General features: G+C 44.4%; 1 protein-coding gene and 1 pseudogene across 5 annotated transcripts in view; one reads left to right on the top strand and one right to left on the bottom strand.

Moving 5' to 3' along the window:
* METTL21A (methyltransferase 21A, HSPA lysine) overlaps positions 1 to 24,533 on the top strand; it is a 177,403-nt gene that overhangs the window by 66,790 nt on the left and 86,080 nt on the right. The window contains exons 3-4 of one of the 5 annotated variants that reach the window (XM_078680319.1): positions 5,810 to 5,910; positions 6,014 to 6,125. The exons of the other annotated variants lie outside the window; for them this stretch is intronic. The gene's annotated coding sequence lies outside the window, so the exon portion shown is untranslated. The remainder of the gene's footprint in view (positions 1 to 5,809; positions 5,911 to 6,013; positions 6,126 to 24,533) is intronic. 5 annotated transcript variants of the gene reach the window in all.
* Positions 11,073 to 24,411, bottom strand: LOC144825225 (uncharacterized; annotated as a pseudogene).

The raw sequence follows: 24,533 nt of genomic DNA, 5'->3' as shown, positions 1-24,533 counted from the left end.
ACACATTCACTCATTCACCCATACAATTACTCATACATACAGTCACTTATTATTAGAACACTATCATATGCACTCATACACCTAGTCAGTCCTGTGAAGAATCAATCACACTTCGATGTCCTCATCTATAGTTAAACACAGAACACCATACTTTTCACACATATACTAACACATACTTACTCTCTTATACAATCACTGATACAAGTACACATTGATATGCACAGTCACACACCTCCCAGCCAGCCACACACACACTCAGTCTTCCATACATCCACTCATTCTTCAATATGTAAAACGTATTTAAACTTTACAAAAACACACAGACACTAGATGATGTCATTTGAGATGTCATTTGAGATGTCATCAGTGATGTCATCAGTGATGTCACTGACCATGTCATGAATGATGTAATATGTGACATCATCAGCAGTGGATTGCGGGTGCGCGATATATAGTTAGTGCAACTAACTATATATGGAATTTCAATGGTTTTGTGTGAGTAAAATAAGGTTTTGTAAATGCTAATTCCTAACTATATATGGTCTATAACCTATGGTTTTTTCAGTGAATTTTCAAGGTTTTGTAAATGCTAATTCCTAACTATATATGGTCTATAACCTATGGTTTTTTCAGTGAATATATATATATATATGTATGTTCAGAGTTCCAAACTATCGGCCAGGTCTGCAATCACCGGAACACCAACACAGCAAAGAAAACGAAGACCCAGAGTTCAGCTGAGTTTGTTAGTTTAATAGCACCTTCGCCAGCATAACGTTTCGGCCTGCACAGAGGCCTTGGTCACATGACGTCATGGAGGGCGTGGGCAAAATTTAAAGTGCAAGTGCTGAAGTTTTAAGACATTTGATTGGACACCGGCGTGTAAAAGAAAACAACATAAAAGACATACTTGTCATGGCACATTTTGGGATAATCCCAATAAACGAACACATCATTCCAATAAATAACATGCCTTTTGAAATGTATCCGAATTGACTTTCATAATCGACAATTTAAATATATAAAAATAGCAATTTAAAAAGTCATTTCATAATATTTACAAGATAAATGCAAATAAAAGTCGGCGGATAAAACAATCTACCACAGATGAACAATCAGCTGCCGCCAATTAATTCACTCCTTCTGGCATATGTATGGCATGCTAGAAACAGATGTGTAAAAAAAGGGGGGGAAAGGAGGGGGGAAAAAATATAATATTTTTTCCCCCCAATGACTGTATAAATACAAACACTATATTCACCTTTTTCCTAATGTGCCTATGTTTTCTAAATAATCTGATATACACGCTTACTGTGTCCAATTTCATGTGTGATCAGTGAATAGATGAAAATTCAAAATTTTTAAAAACATTCAAATGGTTTATGATCTTATTGTAGACTGCTCCCAACCTATACACATGATGTTAGTGACATACTATAGTACCTGGAACCGGACTGAAAAGGACAAGCTACGACCCAACCTGCTGATGATACTTATTTGGTTGGTACGTGCGGTCAAAAACTATCTTAGGAGCCCTTACATAAATTGATGGAATGGTATGGTAAAGTAACGGTGCGCTATGTGTCATGCACCTGGTAGACTACGTAGGGGGATTCTCATAGACAAGTATGGAGATCTTCTGTGGAGTTCAGACCCCAAGGGGTCTTGCTATTCAGCTCTAATATATACTTTGTCTCTAGAGCTCTAAGGATACCCTCCCTGTCGCCGCCTCTCCTCAAGGGACCCACTGTAAAAATGGCATAATATCTGAGAAGTGCACTGTTGTTGCCATGAAACTCTCTGAAATGCCTAGCAACTGGGTACGTGGCGTCACTTGTGTTGATGGCTCTTATGTGCTGCTGGAGCACCCTCTTGTGGACCTGCAATTTGGTACTCCCAACATATCGCAGGCCACACGGGCACTCCAGCACATACACCACGTACTCACTCTTGCAGGTCAGCTGTTTGGTCATTTTACGGGGTATAGGAGAGAATGGAGTGATATATTCGGTCTTGCTAACTCCATGTGAACAGGCCTTACAGCTAGAGCACTTCCTGAAACCTTTGCTCCCTGCTAGCCAGTTCTTTGGCGCAATCACTTCAGGACTTGATTTTACGAATGCATCCTGCATAGAGTATGCTTTTCTGAATGTGATCGCAGGTTTCTTTGGCATATGCTCGCCAATAACTGGATCAAATCTGACTAGGTCCCAGTGTTTGTTCACAATTTTTCTCAATGCCCCATGCTGCCTATTAAAGGGCCAGATTAATCTGGTTGGTTGCCTGTTCTCATTTACAGTGAGTTTCAGCTTCTTCTTGTGTACCAGGGCGGCCTCTCAGGACAGGGCATTTGCTTTGGCCATTGCCACATCTAATATGCTCTCCCTATACCCTCTAGCTAGGAACCTTTGTTTACTGGCTTCCTGAGCTAGTTTGCACTGGACTTCTGTGCTGCACACTCGCCTGATCCTAAGCATCTCCCCATAGGGGATACTCCTGATCAGGTGTGGCGGGTGGTGGCTCATAGCATGAAGCACCGTATTACCAGCCGTAGGCTTCCTATACAGAGTTGTTTCTAGGTGACCCTCACTGATCTCGATGGTAACATCCAGAAAATGAGCCTGGCTCTGACTGATGTCTGAGGTAAAAGCCAGGTTATAAGTGTTGCAATTCAACCTCTCAATGAACTAGATAGCTTCTGCCTGTGTCCCCTGCCAAATTAAAAACACATCATCGATGTATCTGTACCACCGTATGATGTGCTTCTTGCAGATGTCCTAGTGTTCACCGAAGAGGACCTGTCTCTCCCAGTAGCCCATATGAATACAGGCATAACTGGGAGAGAAACAGGCCCCCATGGCGACACCTCTAATCTGCTGGTAGTATTGATTATGGAACATAAAGTAGTTGTTATGTAGGCAGAAACTAATCATGGCAATCAACATTCTGTTATGTTCTAGCAGTTCAATCGGTCTCTGTCCCAGATAAAACTGGATCGCACGTACCCCATCCGCATGTACTATACTGGTGTACAATGATGTAACGTCTAAAGTTATCAATCAGTATTCCGGATTCCACTCAATTTCCTTGATCTTTCTTAGAAAGTCGCTGGAATCCTGGATATATGATGGGAGTCCACAGACGTACTCTTGTAAAAAAAGAGTCCACATAGATTGTAGTCTTCTCTAGAAGCCCCCCACATGCTGAAATAATAGGTCTCCCTGGAGGCTTTGTGGCGTCCTTGTGGACTTTGGGAATGAGGTATAGGACTGGGGTAATGGGGTGATCATTCTTCAAAAACTTTAGTTCGTCTATGCTGATAAGACCTGATGAACGCCATCCCATCAGCAAGGAATAAAAGTCAAATTGAGCTTTTCTGACCACCCCTACGTCACAATGTTTGTAGCAGTTAGTATCATTTAGCTAATGGAGTGCTTCCTCCATATACAGGCTTCTTGGCCACAATACGACGTTGCCGCCTTTGTCCGATTGACGTACAATCATGTTGCCATCTTTTTGGATTTTGTTGATGAGATCAGTATATTTCTGGTTTTGCCTGTATTTGTGTTTTTTGATTTTAAGCGTCTTTTCATACAGGCCCTTTATCTTCTTAGTAGCTGCCTCATGAAAAATGTCGATGTTATCATATAACATAAGTGGCGTAAAGGTGGAACGTGGTTTGAAATTTGTTTGGCTGCTTAGATGAGTGATTGGTATATCCTGCACACTCTGTGAGACTGATTGTTCTAATCTCAATGCATCCATGTCCTGCATTAGTGGCACATCGTTTGCTGCCAATCCCAACCTTGTTGTTGTGTTCTCAATTCTCTCAGACCCCCTACGTGACTTGCTATTGATAAAATGTTTTCTTAACTTCAATTTGCGCATAAATTAAAATAAATCTGTTCGCGTTCCAGCGTAATTGAAGTCACCCGGTGGGCAAAAAGACAAGCCCATTGACAAAATGTGCAATTCTGAATCCGATAGCTTCGTCGGGGTAAGATTTATTACTGAGAGACCAAAATTATAAGCCGTTGGCAAACCAGTTACTTTTTGTTCCACTGCCTGTTTTGATTTCTCCTCTTTTGTGTCGCGCCTTGCATTGGCTTGCCTCCGCTCTCTCCGCCTGGTGTTTTGGCTTTTGACTTTGGCTGCGGCTGAACCCCGGGACGTAGAGTGTCTCGCCTGTCCTGCCGTACACAGTCCAGTTCCTGTGCCAGGGTAAGCCGGGTAAACCGCAATCGTGCTCCGCTTCTGCCTACATCTGAGTCTGAGCCACTATCCATGTTAGAGCTCAGCTCCGCATTAGAGGAACTTTCTGGTGATCGTGTCAGTGGTGCGTTTTGTACATTGGGGACCATTTGGGATATTCTGGGTTTTGCTGCTTTAATGGCGTCATACTTGCGCGCAAAGGTAAATATGCGCCCCTCCAGATAGTCATTCTTATCCCTTTGGAACTTGTATTGTTTTCTCTTAATGATGGTATCTTCCTCCTTTTGTACCCGCACCAGCATCTCTTCTCTGAGTTTTGTGCATTCTGTAGCCACATCTGCACCCAATTTATCTATTTCATTGTTCAGCTCTTCAATTTGAACTTGAATTTTTCTGCGGTCAGATTCAGCATATCGAATTAGGATCTCCACCAACCTCCGAGAGGAATCCAAATTACATTCAGCCCATTCTCTGAGCATCTCGGGGTCAGGTTGTTCATAGCTGGGGGCCAGCATGACCCTCAGCCCCCGAGGAATGCGATTAACTTCTAGGTATCGGCTCAGGGAGCGATGCTCCCACCACTTAGACTGCTCACGTTTCGTGAGTTTTTCCAACTGTTTAAATTTGTCACGGGCACAGGAGCCTGCATTTAAGTCCGGTTCCATGGTAGCTGTCACACCTGACCCCCCAGCCGGGGAGTCGTCAAACACATCGAGGGCTGCCACCTCCCTCCCTCTCCGAGCGCCTGCTGACATCGTGCTTCAATGATATTTACTAACACAATCTTGCGTACTCACTGTCTGACGGAATCCGGCACCAAATGTAAAGAACCGCCGAACACGAAAAAATTCCTCCACCAGACTTTCCTTCCCACGCAGAGCTGCAACGGGCCTCGGGCACAGTCTGAGACAGCCGTCCCACCGCACCTAGCCCGATTTCAGATGCCGGAGTGTTGCAAGGCGTCCAGGGGCTTGAGCGGTCTCTCCCCAACGGGAGCAGTAAACGACCTCCGGGTCACCAGGGGTCACAGCTTCCTGCCGTTCAGCCGCTTGCGGAGGAGGGGTCTTGTAACGCCGGAGAAGCACTCAACCGGCTAACAAATGTTCAGAGTTCCAAACTATCGGCCAGGTCCGCAATCACCGGAACACCAACACAGCAAAGAACACGAAGACCCAGAGTTCAGGTGAGTTTGTTAGTTTAATAGCACCTTCGCCAGCATAACGTTTCGGCCTGCACAGAGGCCTTGGTCACATGACGCCATGGAGGGCGTGGGCAAAATTTAAAGTGCAAGTGCTGAAGTTTTAAGACATTTGATTGGACACCGGCGTGTAAAAGAAAACAACATATATATATATATATATATATATATATATATACTCATTCACCCAGAAAAGGGGAACAAATCGACACCTGACTCCCTAAGAGGAGTACGTCAGCTATGAACCTGCCTAAACATGTGTCAGTCAGAACCTACATTAAGAGATAGTCTCTCTTAATAAGGTACGGTCTCGTGCCCAATCGTAAGGGAAGGACAAATAAAGTATAGTAATAGGATAGGAGATTAATAACCGGAACTTCTTTTTTCTTGAACTTTCAGAAACTCTTGGGTACATTTGGACAAGGCAAATTCATTATGGCCAGGTCAACACAGAGGCAATCGAAAAGCCCACAGAGACACAATTTCTCGTTGCCAATAAGGTAAGGTCTCGCCGCCCAATTGAAAGGTGGAACTAGATTTAGTAGAACAATAGGAGAAGAGATTAATAACTAAAAATCCCCCCGTTTTTCTTCAAATTTCCAGAAATTGTTGGCCCATAAGGACTAAGCAATTTCACAAAAGCCAGTTCACCATATAAGCGATTGAAAAGCCCACAACGACAAGGCTGTTGGATAAAAGCCAGTCTACCACAGAGGTAATTTAAAAAGACTTTTATCAAGAAATGAGTTCCTCTCTAAAAAATCACAGTTAGTGAGATGTGTGTGACGTTTCAAATCTAGAGTGTATGTGATATGAATGTAACAAACGGACCTTTGTCTAAAACGGCAGAGAGTGCTTTTTTAACCTCAAAGAGAGATGTATCGCGAAATGATTATTGACTCAATTTGTTTCCTGTTTAAAAGACTCCATCGAGCCATCTGAGCTCGTGGAGAGGGTCCTGCGCGCCTGAAGAGGTACTGTGACCCGAGAATACTTTGGCAGCCTGCTTAGCAACCCCATACATTCGAATTGCCTAATCTCTACTGATGACGGATAACAATCCAGAAACATGTGTCTAGAGATGGCCAGCACTAAATCTGCACCTACCTGGTGAAACACTAGAGAGACTTTGCAAGTACACACACTTGGTGAACTGCATTTACCATGATGCCTAGGGGCGAACCTGCTGGGAGGTGAAGCAGTGTAATCCCACATTTGTTTCCAATCATTTCAATGTAGTCAGTATGCAGTTCCTTAAATGTTTCTGTGGTCAGGGTATTGTGGAAGCTATTACCCTGACAGAGGGACTTGGGGAATACTGCTGGCTCACCCTATAGGTTTGTATGTACTTTGAAATCATCTTATGTAGGTTAGGGAGAAACCAATCCTGGCATATTTGGAGCAGCATGTTGTCTCTGGCAGTATGTGAAGGAAAGTGTAACCAGTTTAGAACTATCAGTAACAATGCTTGGAGCATGACAGGCTTTCCTGTCGATATCTGTCTTATATGAAATATGCTCCTTTTGTGTGCATCCTCTAGCTGCCCACAATTGTTTCTCATGTTCTGGGGCACTTTCTTGCATCTCTCGAAGGAAGAGGTAAGCTGTCTACATGTAATGTCTTAATGCAGCCCAAGAGTTGGATAGAGTCGATGTCGATGTTTCATTAACTAACAAAACTGTGGTATGCGTGTCACTAAGGAAGCGGTTTGCTGCACCATTCGCTGCCCAATTAGCCAGGGCGTTTCTGCAGAATACAAAATCCTGAGCACTAGTGTGTGCTGCGCACTTCACCACTGCGACTGCTTGTGGCAGTGTTAAGGCTTGTATCAAGTCTTTCAAGAGGGGACGGTACATGACGGGACTTAAATCAGACTTAGGGAATCCACGTCAGCTCCACCATATGATGCTATACTGCACTGTTGTGGTAACATAGACCGAATCAGAGTATACTGTTATTGTTTCTCCTTCCACTTGTTTGAGGGCCACCACTAAAGTTACTAATTCAGCAGCCTGGGATGAATACTGGGGTGGCAAAGTTATCTGCTCTGTTATCTGTAGTGTGTCTGAAGAGTCATGCTGCATCGCTGTGACCGCTGCAGCAGGTGTGTGTCCTACTCCTGTATCCTGGTCTATTGTGGAATACCCATCCACAAAATATACAATGCTACCTAGATTGGGGTCTTCTGTTGCTTCGCAACTCTCATCTGGCGTATATGTGCACAGTCCTCATCTTCTGGGTCTGAAGTGGAGTGTGCAACGAAAGTAGCAGTGTAGCCTGTGACATTTAACTGTCATCAGAAATGGCAATGATAATATTTCATAGCCTGATACTCTCTGTGTTGTCAGTGTCGTTTTACCTTTCTGAATTATTGCAAACGCTGCATGTTCAGTGTACAGAGTCAGAGGTGCACCCACAGCAATAGGGGCCCTTTTCTCGACTGCAAAGGCTGCTGTAGCTAATGCTTGTTCACAAGAGTAATGAGCTTTCATGACATATTCAAGTAGGTCACTAAAGTATGCAATTGGCTTGTGGCCTAAAGGATATTTGCGGGTGAGGACAGCCATAATTATCTGGCCAATACAGTGGCAATTGTAGTCTGGTGTTCTTAACACTGGTGCATTTGGTAGCTCTGTTTTTAACTTGCTAAATGTTTGTTTCATCTTTTAGTCCATGTTATCCTGTCTTTTTGTTTTTTAGCCTGTTTGATAGATGCAAGTAGTGGGGATATTAAAGTACTGTAATCAAAAATCCATTGTCTGACATAACTACACAAGCCCAGGAATGTCTGCGCTCCTTTCTCTGTCATCTCTCCGATGGATGCCACTCCTTCAGGCGTAACTTGGCAGCCAGAGGCTGACAGCAGTTGTCCCAAGTATTGGACTTCTTACTGACAGTACAGCAATTTGTCCCTATACACCTTTTATCCTCATTGAGCAAGGGTGTACAACAGGGGCACAGTGTCTTTTCTACACTGTTGTTCTGTCACACTACAGATCAGTAGGTCATTGACATACTGCAACACTGTGCTGTCCCATTGAAAATTTGTGAGGTCATTCTTGACAGACCTATTAAAGACACTAGGGGACTCGCAGTACCCTTGAGGTAATTGAGAATGGAGGTACTGAGAACCATGATAGGAAAACGTGGTCAAATAGAGACTGTCTGGGTGCAGGGGAATTCTAAAGATTGCATTCTTTAGGTCTATGACTGAAAACTATTTATCATCTTGGGGTACATTGGTGAGGATGACAGAAGGGTCGAGCACTACAGAGAATTCTGGTATCACTATGTGATTAAGAGGGCGCAGGTCTTAAATCAAATGCTACGAGTTGCCCTTGGCCTTCTTGATGGGGTAAATTGGGGTGTTGCACTGTGATACACCTGGGCATTTGACTTCCTGCTCCACCAGTACTTGTATAACGGGGGCAATGCCCTACTCAGATTCTTTAGATAGAGCCTCACTCTTAGCAGTATTGCTCCTTCCTTCAGGGTTATTATAAATGGTACTGGTATGCGGATGAGGCTATTTGTCCACAAATTAGAGGGTAACTGTGCAAGGTCATTGTCTTTGATAGGGCTGGAGAAATTTCTTGGTACCACAGGACTTGTCTCCAGTGTGGTGTGTAGGTGTATCCAGTCTTGGAAAAAATCTCTGCCCTTCTTGTGTCATTAGCGAACAACTGGTCATTTGAAATGTCTCCCACCTGCATGTTGGGATCATGAAAGATGACACATGCCCACGTCACACAGGTGCGGTCACTTTCCATTGTTGACCCATATGTGGGAGACCCTTCCAGAGCCTCTATTTACAGAATAAAGTCTTTGTCTAATGCTTCAGAATAGGGGCCCTGTCATCAGAAGAGAACGTTGTTAGGTAATTCAACTAATTTCCATGTCAATTCCGGTGTGTCTGCTATGATAGTGTACACAGCTCTAGTGAAGGCTAAAAGGTCTTTGGGTCTAGCCCTAACTTGGTCACAGCCTAAAAGGGGTGTGAGAATAGTCATGATGCTGTTGAGTTCGATTTTAGATTCCGAATGAATTTCCCAATTCATGCCCTTATATAGGTACAATTTGTGTTGCCCTTATATAGGCATAGAAATCCAGTCCTCATTTAGGCAAATGCCATGTTACCCAAATACAGGCATGGCTACTTCCATCCGTTCATCTACGTCACAACTTTTCTTGGAAAACCAGACTTTTAAGCCGTTAGGGACTTCCCCTTGCTTGCATATTGATTTCTCCAAGAACTAATTTATTATGCATGAACATCTATTCCTTGGGGGTTCATTCAGGACGTTCATATGCCCGAGTTTACGTCAAAGCTGCCATTCCTAAACACCTCCAAAGTATAAATATACCTTCACTTGCTATGGCAAAGCACGGTGGTGTTCAGTGCAGTTCGACTACCTACTTGCACAACGCAGCTCGCTACAACAAGTCCCGAAGGAAGCCAACTCTCCAGGTGATGCACTGACCAGAATCTGTCATCCTCCTGTGAAGAATATAGCTCCTGTGTTTCTGACTCCCCTTGCGGGGTGTTGGGAAATCGAGTCCCGGGAAAGAGATAGCAACCTCTCTTATTCTAAGGTATAGAGCTGATAAGAACCTAGAGAAACATTTGGCAATTCTTGGCAAAACTAAACCCATGCTAAAGACAGCATCTACTTCTTCACTCGTACTAGACGTAGGTTAGGTACACTGGGGTAGGCGAATTTTAGAAGCACCAGTTGAGTATTTTAGCCGGTGTTATTTATGTATGCATTTTTATATATGTCATAGCAACAGACAATGCTAATACAGTATTATTCTATATTACTGTTCACGCTGTACGCATTATAATCCGCATTCTGTCTAACGATTGTAGCAGTTCACCTCTCTTGCATGAGAAAGAAGACTGTTCAATAAACCCCTTTTTATTGAAACGCCCATCTCTCTATTTCTGTGCAACTCTGTAGAAACGAAGCATGCAGGATTGACTGAGTGAAATAGTTATCTATTGTTTCCACGACTCCGAAGATATTGTTCCTGTTCTAGGGGAAATAAAGTTGTCATGTTTATGCGGTTGTCAGAGACTAAGCCCTTCTTGTTTACTCGAGAAAGTTTCTTGTGACCTCTGAGTTAGCAGGCACACACAATTAAGTTTAGTATACTAGATAGAGACATACTGACCTCAGTCCTATGTCAAAGCTATAGTGTATATTATTCCAATGCGCAGAGCCTATTGGGAATATAGGAACTACACTACAATGCGTTTACAAGATACTCTTGGTGTTGAACATATTGTAGATCCATTATCTTCAAAGTGAATAGTCATGTTTAACTTTGCCATGAGATCACGTCCTAGCAAGTTAGCGGGCGCATTTGGGGTGAATAAGAGACAGCTGTCAACATACCTTCTCCCTATTTCCATCTCCACAGATTTGGTGAAAGGAACCCTCATCACAGCCCCAAGGAACCCCTGTGTGACCATTGATGAATTTAACCATGCGAGTCCCTTCTCCCGAATACAGGACTTAGTGGTCCCAGTGTCGATGAGAATGGTGTACTACTTGTCATTTATAGATATTGCCACAGTGGGTTCCTCGTCACTGGGTTCCATGTCTGGCCTGTGGGTTACCGATACAACTGGACACATGAGACTAATCCATGGACACCTTCATTGGACATATTCACTCATTTTGTTTTTTTGTAGGAATGGGTTCCCTCCCCTGACAATTACCCATCCTTGTGAGTTCCGGTGCTGCAAGGTGGGCTGCACTCGCTGTTGTGGCCCGTACTGCATTTGAGGGGTGGGTTGCTGTAACTACTGGGGCTGTAACTGTGGTTGAGGTGGCAACTGCATTTGGGGCTGCAGGAGGTATATCACCTGGGTACTCATGGCAGCTTGTGCCATAATAACACCAGGTGGTGCCATTTGTTGGCCATATGTCGCCCATGTCTAGTTGTTAAGTTCATATCAAAACAAAGAGAGAGAGAGGGTTTTTTTTGTCTCCACTCTTATTCCCCAGGGGTAATCAAATCAACAACAAAAGAGTGAAGACAAGTTGACAAAGGCTAGGGAGAAGAATCACTCATGTTTTAGGAAGGGTCCTCACTCACCACCTAATCCTAATGTTCTAAAAAACAGATGTGGCTGACCAATCTAATCAGTCACAACGTCCACCATACACCCCTTTTTAATCTACATACTACCCTATCATTAAAAAAAATTTAAGGAGTAGTATAGTCTATTTTAACATCACTTACGCCACCAGCACTTGCACTCAAGACTCACTAAATCCTACTCCGCTGTAATCAGGCGTCGAAGCACACCGGAGAGGCACTCAGCCTCTCTGATGGGGTTCCCATGATGAAGCTTGTCACCAACCAGGTTGGTGAGTGAGGACCCTTCTTAAAAACATGAGTGATTCTTCTCTCTAGTTGTTAAGTTCACCTTCCTTTTTGAACCTACAATCCCTAATGAAATGTCCAGGCATCTTGCAATAGTGGCATCTCTGTCCACCCTGGAATATGTTTACTCTATTACCCCAGAATCTTCCACGCCCTCCTCTTCTATTATTCCTGTTATTGCTTCTCTGGGCATACTGGTTGGGTGGCATTGGGGCGCCCAGAGAGAGCATACCCAGGGACACTACAGCTAGCCGTGTGGTAGAAATGGCAATTCCTCCCTCTGTTTTCTTGGTCAACCTCTGCTGGACCAGTTTGGGTGCTGCCTTCCCTATTTCGTCTTTCTCACTTTTTTCCTTTTTCTGTCTCATCTTGCTGAAATGTATTATGTGTGCATAAATCTCTGTCCATGGTTTGGCATCTAAGGCCACTATATTAAATAATTTGTCCTACACCTTAGCTGATACACCGTTCTCACTATGTTTTCAAACAGTAATGCGTTCTGTCCTGTCCCTTCCTAACTCTCCCCTACTTCTTGTGTCCATTTTTCCTTCATTCTGCTGAGGAATTGGGCTGGCTCCTCATTTAGTTACATTGTCTGTGTCATAAGACATAGCCTGTCTGGATACATTTTCCTCAATTATCTCCAAACAATTCCCCTCACTCTGTTAAAGGGTACCCCATCACATTTTGGGTTGGTCAATGTCACATCCTTTACTCCTTCCTTTGTGCAGTGTGTCTGTCTCCTCTCCTATAAGGGAACATAGTAAGCATTTAATGTCCCCTATTACAAGAATAATTCATGCGGTATGTTTTTCTAAAGCTGCCATCCATTTCCCAGCCCCTTCAGCAAGTGGTGACAAATATTTTTAAAGATTTTCTCTGTCCTTCTGGGGCCATGGTATATACTGAGGCACCCTGGGCCTTCAAATATCAAGGGAAGTTGTGTCAGGACTGTAGTCCTATGGCCAGCAGGGGGATGAAAATCATACTTACAAGCAGACCTCTGCCACAATCTGAGACTTATTTGCATATAGGGATATTCCGGTAAGTATCTGTTATGCCCTGGGAAATGCACTTTTCTGCATTTGCCATGTGTCGGGATTCAAAGTAACTCTCTCATGGCCGTGCGTCATCTGTGATGTCCATCCTTCTGTCCAACCGGCGAGCTTGCCAGTAACAGGGGCAGAATTACGCCAACTATTCTCATATTGGGCTACTATTTCAATGGGCTTCTAATCATTGCCTGGACAAACAAGGAGTACAAGTGTCAGATCTTTCCTCAGTGTCATCTTTCCTGCTATGGTAGTTTGGGGAAAACAAGGGTACTCCGTAAAGCGAACCTGGGGTTAAGTATTTATGGTAAATACAGTGGTTCAGGGTTGGCCTGAGAAGGTCCAGTGACACAAAGTAAAGTATTATTTAGTCAAATGAACAAATCGGTTCTGGGAGCAAGCTACATAGGGCATACCCCTACAACACTTGAAGCAAGATTCAGGCTCCTTAAAGTCCTGAACCGTTTAATCTGCCAAGTCTATCCTGCTTAATTCCTTTGCCAACAGTATTAATACCGAAGCAAGACTAAGATTCCCACTATAGAATTAAATGCTCACACAGTCCTGATGATGATCTAAAGTTACAAAAGATCGAAACGCCGTCAACCCCCTGTTGAAAATCCTTCCACTTGTATATACGGCCCTGGATTTCGATGTCTGTTTTGTGTGATATGTCGTGTATTGTCACTTTCACACAGTCACATTACGCACCCTTGTCACTTATGTGAGCACCTGTAACTATGAATATGCATACTATGATTAAATATTTATCTGTTGCCCTATGAAGCTTGCTCCCATAACCGATTTGTTCATTTGACAAAATAATACTTTACCTATTGTGTCACTGGACCTTCTCAGGCGAAACCTGAACCACTGTATTTACCATAAATATCTTTCCTGCTATGGCAAACGTTCCCTTTCTCCCACATGGGCATGTAGGTGCACCATAGAATGCTAATCTCCTCAGTTCCCGCTGCCCCTTTCTAAAGCTTGTTCTGCCTTATTGCTTTCTTCTCCCTCACAGGCATACGGTGACTGTTCCCTGTTATGTTGCTCAAGAAGGGACATTCTGGTTTAATGTTCAATGATGTCATCTAATGCCTCCTCTGATCTTTCGTAGGATTTTTCTGATCATTTATCTTTTACCCCTAGGATGCTATGTGTAAGGACTGTGTCGTCAGAATCTCTTTGTTCAGTCACATATGGCCCATTTGGGGCCTCCCACTGTCTAGAGGGCCTTCTTCTCTTTCCTGAATCATTCTTGAGTCTTAATTCACCATAGAGCTCAAGGGGTTCAATATAGGCCAGGTCAAGCCCCCACTCACTGAATATTACATAATCTGATTAACCTGGTCATAATTTGATGGAGCAAATAACTTTTGACCATTTCTGTATGTGTATTCACTACTTTTTATGTAATACACTGGCACTTGTCAAGTTCCAAGCTATGCCACAGTTGCTCCCTGCTCTCTCATGTATCGTGTTCCACCTCTGTACTCATCTTCATGTGTGATATGCCATAAGTCATTCTACACCAATGTGAAAAGAAATTGCAACATGTGTGATATATACAAAATGTTGAACATGCAATTAAACAACAAAAATGTGACAAAAAAATGTGTACACGGTATGGAACGCCTCACGGAAGTAACCCCATGGGAGTCCACTGAGAGGTTCTCACCAGTGGACTCTGGTTCTCATCATTAGCGCTTCCATATCAACAAAAATTGTGAAGACAAAAAACGTTCATAAATCTAAGCAGTGTGCAAGTGTTCTATTAAAAATGAGCTAAACCATCACTAGCTACCATTCTTTATTCTCTGCCATGGGTTTGCTTGTTTAAAAGATACTCAGTTGCCTTCTAATTTTAGAGTCTTGAGTCTGCCTGTCCATCCTCCTGCACTTTGACACACTTGCCTATACTATTCTCCTCCAGCACCCTGCATCTTGACCCTTCTTTAAAAGCACCCCCATCTTTTCTAGAGGGGGACAACTCATCCTCCAACTGAAGTGTGAATGTGGTGTCTATCATCCCTACGTATTTAGTACTGTCCCCACCCATTATCTCCCATGTTGTACAAGCCATTCTAGGACATGGGGCTATACGAATGTACTCTACATGTTTGGAAGAAGATCCTGATGGTGGGCTATACTTAGGGTCTGTAAACTACTCACATCCTAAATACCACATTGGGAGGCCCCTAATAAATGCATACAGTAGGAGGTCTAACAATAAGTATGAATCTGTTATTATTTCAGGGAACACACACCACTGTAGCCCATGGTTCCACTGAAATGTTGCTGTGACTTCAATATATTCTGTTGTCGGACACAAGGTAGTGCCAGTGTCACTCATGACTAATTTAAACAGAATATCTGCATACATATTTATTCACTGGGTACTATGTTCCATCAGGGAGAGCATTTCCCCACTTCGATGTTTTTTTAATGAATTGTATTTAGTTATTTATAAAGTTTTATATAGTGCAAACATAACCCTTGCGGGTATCAGAGCGTTTTATGTTCAAGGTGAAATGTATAAAGACAACATCATCAATGACAGGCTATGGTATGGGAGAATATTATGTCTTGCTATGCCTCTTTCTGTGTCTATATTTGGTAATTTTGGGGTCTCTAAGGTGGTTGGCCAATTTTCCACTGTCTGTCCTTAATGACTATGATATATTATCCTTAGACCACTTTCCTCAATACTCCTGGGGGATTGGTCAATTCTTTTTAGAGACCTTCCAGAGGATGTCTTACTCATGGGAAAACAACTGTGACAGGTTTTATAGATTTTATGTTCGCAGTTACCAAAAAGGTAGTTAGTCGTATTCCTATTTATAATAACTGATAATTCTTCTGTCTGTAAACCCTCAAGAAATATGTGTACGCCCCAGTCTATACCGTTCGAAGTCCTTTAGCAAAAGTTCACATGGAACTACAAAACAACTGTCATTAAATATACAGTATCTTCAATTATCTTGCGATAGAGATGTAATGTCCCTATCAGCAATACAAATGTATTATCTGGCCGCCTATATTTCCCATCTTACTATGGTTTTAGGTAGAGCATTCTGGCCATTAGGATCAATCTTCACTGATTATCAACCATGGGGGTGGGGGGGGGGGGGTTGATGGGGACATTAAACCACATTTAAGTCTCATTGATACGGTTCACTTCAAGAGAACAACATTTAAGATTCTATTCTATCATCAAATATGGACCTGTCTGAAAAAAACGATTCCCTGGTATTGCTCCTTATAATCAATATCTTTTATTGGGGTGTAATCCGAACTGCTGTTATCCATTCACCATAGTCCGCTAAGCTGCTGGATGAATTACACATGAGGACCACTGTAGGCAGACACAACTTTGCTATCCTTCGAGGCATTTCAGCAGCAGCTGTCTCTTCCCCGCCAGGGCTTTTTTTTTTTAGATATCTCCAACCATGTCATTTTCTGTAGAGGTTGGAGTTTATTATGAAACTGACTCATAAGGGGAACATAGGTTTGTCCTACAAAATGATTGTGGCAGCTGAATTTCAGGGGAGAACTAAGGTATTTTCGCATGTTTGCCTGGGGGCTGAGGTGACATTTCATGGTATTGTGACTGGTAACATTTTGTATAGACAGTTTGGAATGTGTCTCGAGTCAAAGTTCACCATTGTAGGTTTTTTTAACGATTCGTACTATACACCATATCGCTCACAAAAAGGTAATGCAGGATAGTCGATGTTTCTGATGTGGGTTGGATGGAGAGGGAGCTGTCCGCATGTTTGCTGCATGCATATGCATGCGTAAGTATTGGGACTATATCTTTTAGAAACTAAACCGAATCTTTATCAACGACTCTAAATGGGACCACAAGCAGATACTACTCGGGCATTCCCCTCTTATCCCACCCTCAGTAATTGGGATATTTGTTTTTGTTAGTTCGCTGGCTACACTGGTTTTGGACCAATATTGGTTGCTAATTGGACCAACGGATACAAAAATATGGTGCCAAGAATTTTTAAATGTTTGCTCTCTTGAAATATCTACTTTAGAAATTAACAGGCACCGATCTAAATTAAACCATATCTTGTGCTCCTTAAGAGTGTGGCTGTCAGGGGTCCTGGCTGGTCACGAACTGTCCATGGTATTCTATGGACTTCTTTTTAATAATTGATATCTACATATATTTTATTTGACACACGTTGCACTTAGTGGGTTTCTATATCCTCTGTCTTCCTGACTGGTCAGTGTTGGTACCATTGTAATTGATGGAATTTGTTTTTTTTTTCTTTTTTTTTGGTTGAGTTGAATTTCAATTGTGTGATGCCCTCTAAAATAACATTAAACTAAAGAAAAATCCCATTACTCATGTATATTAAAGCTAGGTGGGTTGCAAAAGTTTGCCGATCAGAAAATTAGGTAGTGGTTCGAAAAAGTTTGGGAAGTACTGCAGTAAACTGTAACATCAAAGTTTGCTTGAGCGCTGAATTCTCAGGGCGCAATTGTTGAACTCTTGAGCTAGGTCAAATAAAGACTCCATATTAACCAAACTTTAAGCATCACAGTCTGAGTAGAACTCGAGGCTGAAAGGCTCTATGGAGTTGCCTTTTTGATTGCCTGAGGAAAGATTCGCTTCCGCCCTCGACTGGATAGTATGCCGGACAGGTGTCAAGTATTTGTTCAAGAGGGTCACAGAGGGGAGGAAATCCCCCTAAAAGAGAAAAAAAAACCTCCTTGACCATTTTATAGCTTATTGTATTGATTGAAGAGGAAGATTAGAATTGAAGAAATTAGCAAGACACCAAATCAGGAAGGAGGAAAAAACCAAGAAAGAATACAGGAGAAGAAATCCTGAAGGAGGGATCAATCTGCTGAAAGCAAAATTCTGGGATAAACACAGTAGCAAAGGTGTGATTACAAGGCCCTGCTGCAACCTCTTGTGCCTCTCCTGATGACTTGAGGAAAACACATTTGGGTGATCGCAAATGCAGAGACGCCAAAGCGGCATTATCGACGCAGCGCAAGGGACGCGCCTTCATACCTTGAACACATGCAACCTTCAGTAAGAGCTTGACATGACACTGGGCACACATGTAAAGCAAAACCACCAGACTACAGGTGCAGTGGGTGAGTCTTTCTTCACGTTTTGTCACACGGCACAATGGGAGTCCCTCAAGGGAGCCAACTCAGGCAAACAGACCATTCTATCGTAGAAGAGGAACATACAGTGGGAGAGAAAAGTTTGCTGATGTATATTAGCTCATTGCATGCTGCCCCGAGGAGTAAGATGTGTAACAATGAGGAGGCTATAAAGGCTGCAGGAAATAAAATGGGGGCGCTGTCTGGAGAGTTGATTGGCGTGACCAAGGCTTACTCAATGTGGATGCTACGTAGTGACTCCCTTGAACACTTCCACATCATGATAGAGACCTCCCTTAGGGAGTAGGCACATTTTCAAAAGTACACAAACGTTTCAACCCTGGAGTTAGGATGTTGGTGGTATGAAAAACACATGAAGACGGTCGCCAACCCCAATTGTAGTTTTTCGCCCCACCCCAAATTGCAGAGCAATGACATCAGGATGTCAGTGAGTAAGATGACTGGTGATCAAAAGAATAAAAGGGAGGAGTTTGGAGAAGCAGACGTGGTCAAGGCTTTTAGACTTTCTATTAAAGGTCCAAAAGTTGAAAAAGTGGGTAGAGACACTTTGATAATGATTGTGACAACACCAGAAGGCACAGATAAAATAATGAAAATGGCAGTGAAATTATAGCACTATATGCATTTTCATGTCATTGATTTAAGCCCAAAGAGAGCTCTGCTGGATATCAGGTAAGAGTTGGACAAATTGAAAATTACACAAGTGTTGACCACGTTGCAAAGCAGAAAATGTACACTTTGAAAGAAGTTAATTTAAAAGCAATATAAATTGAGTTAAAGCAAGTGCCCTAGTTTTTGTTTACATTGAAATCATAAAGTTCTGCAAATCTCTCAAGAGGAGCTTTCTGAGGCCTGTCATGAGGCAAGAAGCTGACTCACTGCCGAGGAGGGGTGATGAGAGTTTCCTTAAATGAGGAATTGAGTGCATTTAAAAGGAAGACTGAGAGGAGCAGAGACAGGAGCAGCAGAATACAGTTCACTACAACTCATGGAATAATCTGCACTAGTAGGCCATATGGTGAATAATTGAAGACCTGTGACCCCTGCGGTGTGCTTAGAAGCTAAATCACCGGTGAATGATGGGATGCTCATGGTAATTGCAACTTCGGTTTGTGTTCACCATGTATAGCTGTCAGGCACTTGTGACTGCAGGTGTGTCTGAATAATCGAGACCACACATTGGCGGTCCCATCAACCAATACCAAAGTCCCTCGAGAAAAGGGCCACTACCACAAAATCACACACCACAATCAGCAGTCTTTCATTGACCTCTGCTGGAGTATCACTGCAACTGGAATGAAGGCTGCATTTTGCTTAGGGGAGGGGAGATTGTTTTTGGACTCAAGGAAGAACCACCAATGTGAACATACCTAAATCCGAACAGCGTCTTGACTGGACGTGAACACCACACCTTCTTTTTCGGAGCAAGTGCCTGCATGCAAGGAGCAAAGCATCAACATTTTACCATCCTCCATTTTCGAGTTTTGCTGGACATTGATGACTGTAATTTTTGTCATTTATTCATTTCTCTGCACAGTTACTTAGAACCATTGCAATAATAATACCGTTGATACGGACTTGAAAGCAGTAGTGGTATTGGACATCACATTTAGGATAAAACCATTACTCATAAAAGGAATTCTTGCACAATACCCCTGCTGAGACTAAAACCATTAAATCAACATTAAAACGTATAAGGTATTTAGTGTGTCAATACCCAGAGAGGCACTGTGTGGTGGAGGAAAGTGGTGAGGCGGTGGAAGCCCCTGGAGAGAGCCACCACACCGCTGCAGCCTGTTTTCCAAGCTGCCAGTGGACCTTTCCCCCTGCTGACCTCCGTCCTCTGTTCAATTGCTGGCCCCGCTCACATAGTAACCGGTCCCCGGGCACTACCGCGCACTGCCACATATGACAGAGGGTGAAGAGAGAACACAGAGGTCGGGGAAGCCCCGGAGAGCCAAGGAGTTCACTAAGGGGGTTATTAAGAAGGCGATGTGCCCTATTGCAGCCCATCATAATTAATTAATGAAACATCATCACAACCGCCCACTGGAAAAGGGCAGGCGGCCGTATGGAAGCTCAATCAGTCATGCCAGCAAGGAAACTATTACCCCGGAGAAAGTGCGCAACTCTTCGTGCCGAGACCATATCGGTCCCATCCAAGGACCCCTAGCACCTGAAAGTCCTGCACTGGCTCCCCATCAACAAGAGGATCACCTTCAAGCTTCTCACCCATGCGCTCACAAAGCTCTTCACAACACCGGACCAGCGTACCTCAACGATCGACTCACCTTCTATACCCCGAACCGCCAGCTTCTCTCCGCTGACCTCACCCTTGCCACCATCCCCTGCATCCACCGAACGACTGGCGGCAGCAGATCATTCTCCCACCTGACTGCTAAAACCTGGAACACCCTCCCAACCTGCCTACGACAGACCCAGGACCTGCTGGCCTTCAGGAGACGCCTCAAGACCTGGCTGTTCGAGCAGTAGCAGCACCCCCCCCCCGCCTCCCTCCAGCGCCTTGAAACCCTCACGGGTAAGTAGTGCCCTCTACAAATGGATTGATTGATTGATTGAAACTGGTCCCAGGATGCTTGTTTCTGGTCCCCAGAGGACCTGGCCTAGCAGTTCGGGCTGGACTGTTCCCATGGGGAGCAGGGTCATGACTGATTTGCATATGGCTGGGTCCAAACTGGAATGGTATGCAGGCAAAAAAATTATGGACCTAATCCAGATCTGTGACTGGGTTGAATGTTTGATTTGTTCAGCATTCTGTCCATCAATTGTTGTTTTTACATTTGTGGCACTAAGTGGGAAGGGTGTGCCCAGACATGGGTCCTGTGCTCGCTATGCCCCTAGATTCAAGTTAGCCTGGCTGATGCAGGGTCATACCACAAAACCAGCCCCAGGATGCTTGTTTCTGGTCCAGGTAGGACCTGGCCTGGCGGTTTGGGCTGGATTGTTCCCATATGAAGCAGGGCCAAGATTGATTTGCATATGGCTGGGTTCAAACTGGAATGGCATGGTGAGCTAAAAGATTATGGATTTAACACAGATCTGTGACTGGGGATGAATGATTGATTTTACCATTCTGTCCATCATCTGTTCTTATTGCATTTAGAAGGCTGGCATTTTCTTACTTGAACCATTTGGTGCCTACTTCCTGTCTCTGTTGGGTCTGGGTTGGTTGACAGTTGGTCTCTGTGTATTCCCTCTAGACAGGCACACACAAAGGGAGCTTAGGTATGACTTGATGAGCCAACCCGGGAGATCACAAGAAGGAGATAGGCACAGCTTCACACTGACCCTAGAATAGGATGTGCCCTGTCCACACACAAACAGCTGTATACCACCATGTAGTGAGCCTGGAGCAAGTCTCTGTGCACTTCAAATCTCTTCTTTGAAGTCTCCCCATTTCAAAGGCACCACTTGGTATAAGTACTGGGCCTCTGACACCAGGACTTTAGAACACTTCTGGACCTGTGAATACTCTGCCAAGAAGAAGGACTGCGGTGCTGCTGAAGGACTGTCCCTCTGATGGACTGCTGCGCTGAATGAATTGCTGTCCTACTGTGCTGACCTGCTGCTCTCTTAACTTGAAAGGAAGGGCTGGACGTGGACACATCTTGAACCCAGGACCACAGAGTGACTCCAAGGGCTAGTCTGCTGGCTCCCTGATCCGAGCCTTAGGGATATAACAGGCTCACCACAGCTCCTGGACCCATGTTCAACAAGCTCCTGACCTTCAAGAGGAGCCTCTGAGGTCCTGGGCCCTGAGCAGTAGTTTTGGGCTCCTGAAGTCAAGCCTTTGGGCTCTTCTCAAACGTGAATGGGCCTGTTCGCTCTGGAACCACGGCGCTCGGACAAAGGTGCAGCGCAGGCCGCCGTAAGTTCGTCTATTTGCACAGCCAGCATCGCCAATTCGACCACGAAGCGCCAACTCATCTGTCCGTGATGCCTGGGGGCTCTTCGCGCCTCACGGACCTAATCCAGTATCCCTCTCCTTGCCTCGGGCAACTTGCTTCCCCGCGAACTGGTCTCTTCAGCATGACTTACCTGCAACTGTATCCGACCTGTGCTCCGTTGAGGTCAGCTTGAAGTTTTAGATTTGTCCCAGTATAGCATGACTAGATATCTCAAATAGGGGCTTATTACCTCTAAGTGCTATTTTACAGTTTAATCTTTAAAAATTGACATCTCAACTTCTACTTATTGGATTTTTGGCAATTTGGTCTTGTCTTGTTTATAAAATTAAGCTCTATTTTTGTAACCTGGTTAGCTTGACTGCTCTGTGCCAAGCTACCAGAGGGTGAGCACGGGTTAATTTAGGGTGTGTTTGTGACTTACCCTGACTATGGTACCTGCTTGGACAGGGTGCAAACCTCTGCCAACCAGAAAACCAATTTCTAACATAGGGCTAACCATAGAGAGACCTAATGTGTACAAACATCCAAATACCAGAGCTGGTGTGGAGCTGGTGATAATGGAAACCCTTTTAATTTATGGAGATCTACTAAATCCAGAGAAGAACCTAACTAGAATTACCTTGCCCAGTTTATTCATAGTGTATTGAATTATCCTCCACATTTACCACTTCGGGCACAAAGTGTAGCATTCTTTGTTACAATCCAGTAATAACTCTGGCAAATAGGGGAGTCATGTATAGGTGAGCAGTAGCAGGCTGATGCTTCACCCACCTACCTGTCAGTTCCCAGTATCATTTAGAAGTGATGTGAATGCTTTTAAACTAATGGAGGTCTGGATGTCACAAGACTACCAGTTTAATACTTTGGAAATCCTTCCCTGTTAAGGGTAGGACTTCTGACACCATCTTTCCTTCATGGAAGTGCCATGGAAGAGTGCATGTCAGGGACATTGATTTATTATTCAGGAACAAATCCGCACATTTGGTGTTTGTTTTTTAAAAACAAATAAACCAAATACAAAAATACAAACAGGCCTAACATGCGTCCACAACACTGGGATGGGGTTCAGCCACCAGGACGTTTTTCCTCCCATTTCTTTGCATTCAGACCTGACAACAAACATAGGAGAGTAAATGCACTGTAGTACCCCCGACTCTTTAGAGGGGTAGGTGTGGGGGCCCTGTGCCCGCATGCAAAGCGCCGCGGCAATGCAAGGCTATAGTGGCCTTTAGACTCAGTCGGAGCACTCCAGAGAACAACTGCACAGATACTATGTCCGTGCCATCAGCCACGTGCGCTGATGTCACCATTTATTAAATACTCCCTGGTCCGCGCCCGGCCCAGGGAGATGCATGCAAACAATGTATTGCAGCGGCCGGGTGGCCCACCAAATCCCATCCTACTCATCAACTGGCATGTAACGGGCACAACTTAATGTCCAAGAAACAACTCCCACAGACCAGACTGTCCAGTGTAAGTGGCGACACCCACAACTCCAACACGGCCATTTCATGGCACCACCTCACTGCACAAAGTCCTGCAGCGGTGTGTTTGGCATGGGCTTGTCGCGAAAATCATACCGATGGTGCTGATTCCGGCCTCCGCCCTTTTCAGTCCCTTCCGGAGGGCTGCCGCTACAAGGTGTTGTTGTTCGGCGCTCCTCCCTTTCTTCCGGTCGGCAGGGGGGGGTCACTCACGTTCGGGTTACCATCCCCCCGCCCAGGGTCAGATTCTTCCCCCCACGGTTCTCCTTCGGGTGCCGGGGCCATAAGGCATGGTCTGGGTACTTTTTTGAATCAGGATATGTTGTACGCTATCCTTTGGTGTCCTTTCTCCGCCACTACTAAAGTTCCTTGAACCAGTACCACTCTCCAAGGCTCAACGGCGTGCAAAACTTGGAGCCCGGATACCTGTCCTTCCGTACTACATTGTCCCCAACTTTGATGTCGGCTGGTCGGGCACCCCTCTTTTTGCTAGCCCGTTCATTGTTGTTCTTGCGGCTGGCCTTGGACTCTTCCACATCTATCACCGCGGGAGTCCATGCCTCAATGTTGTGTATTCCATCTCTCACTGCTCTTTTTAGTAGAAGGTCATGGGGTGCACTCTTGGTTGTGCAGTGTGTTGTTTGTCTGTATGCCCTCAGGAATTGGTGTAGACATGTCTCCAAGTGGACGCCTTGGGCCACCCCAATCCGGAGGGCCTTATTCAATGTGCGGATGAACCTTTCCACATCTCCATTGGCTTGTGGCCACTGCGGTGTTATTTTCCGGCGCCTGACGCCCAGCTGTTTGAGAAACCTCTGTAAATCCTGTCCTTTGAATGGCGGCCCATTGTCAGTGCGCACTTCCTCCAGCAGCCCCAGCAGTGCAAATGTCTTTTCGAGCGCCGGTTGCAAACATTCAAAAGCTGTCGATGCCACCAATTCTACAACAGGGAACTTCGAATGACTATCGACCACCACCGCCATTCGACGGCCATCGGGGAAACTCCCAAAATACAGACTCACCCGTTCCCAAGGCGACAAGCTGGGCCTTTCGGTGATAATGGGATTGTCGGACGGATCAGCCCCGGTTATGATGCAGGTGTGTC

This window comes from Lissotriton helveticus, chromosome 3_1 (assembly GCF_964261635.1).
Source record: "Lissotriton helveticus chromosome 3_1, aLisHel1.1, whole genome shotgun sequence".
NCBI lineage: Eukaryota > Metazoa > Chordata > Amphibia > Caudata > Salamandridae > Lissotriton > Lissotriton helveticus.
The sequence above is the reverse complement of the archived record's forward strand: the minus strand, read 5'-3'. Positions and strand labels throughout refer to the sequence as shown.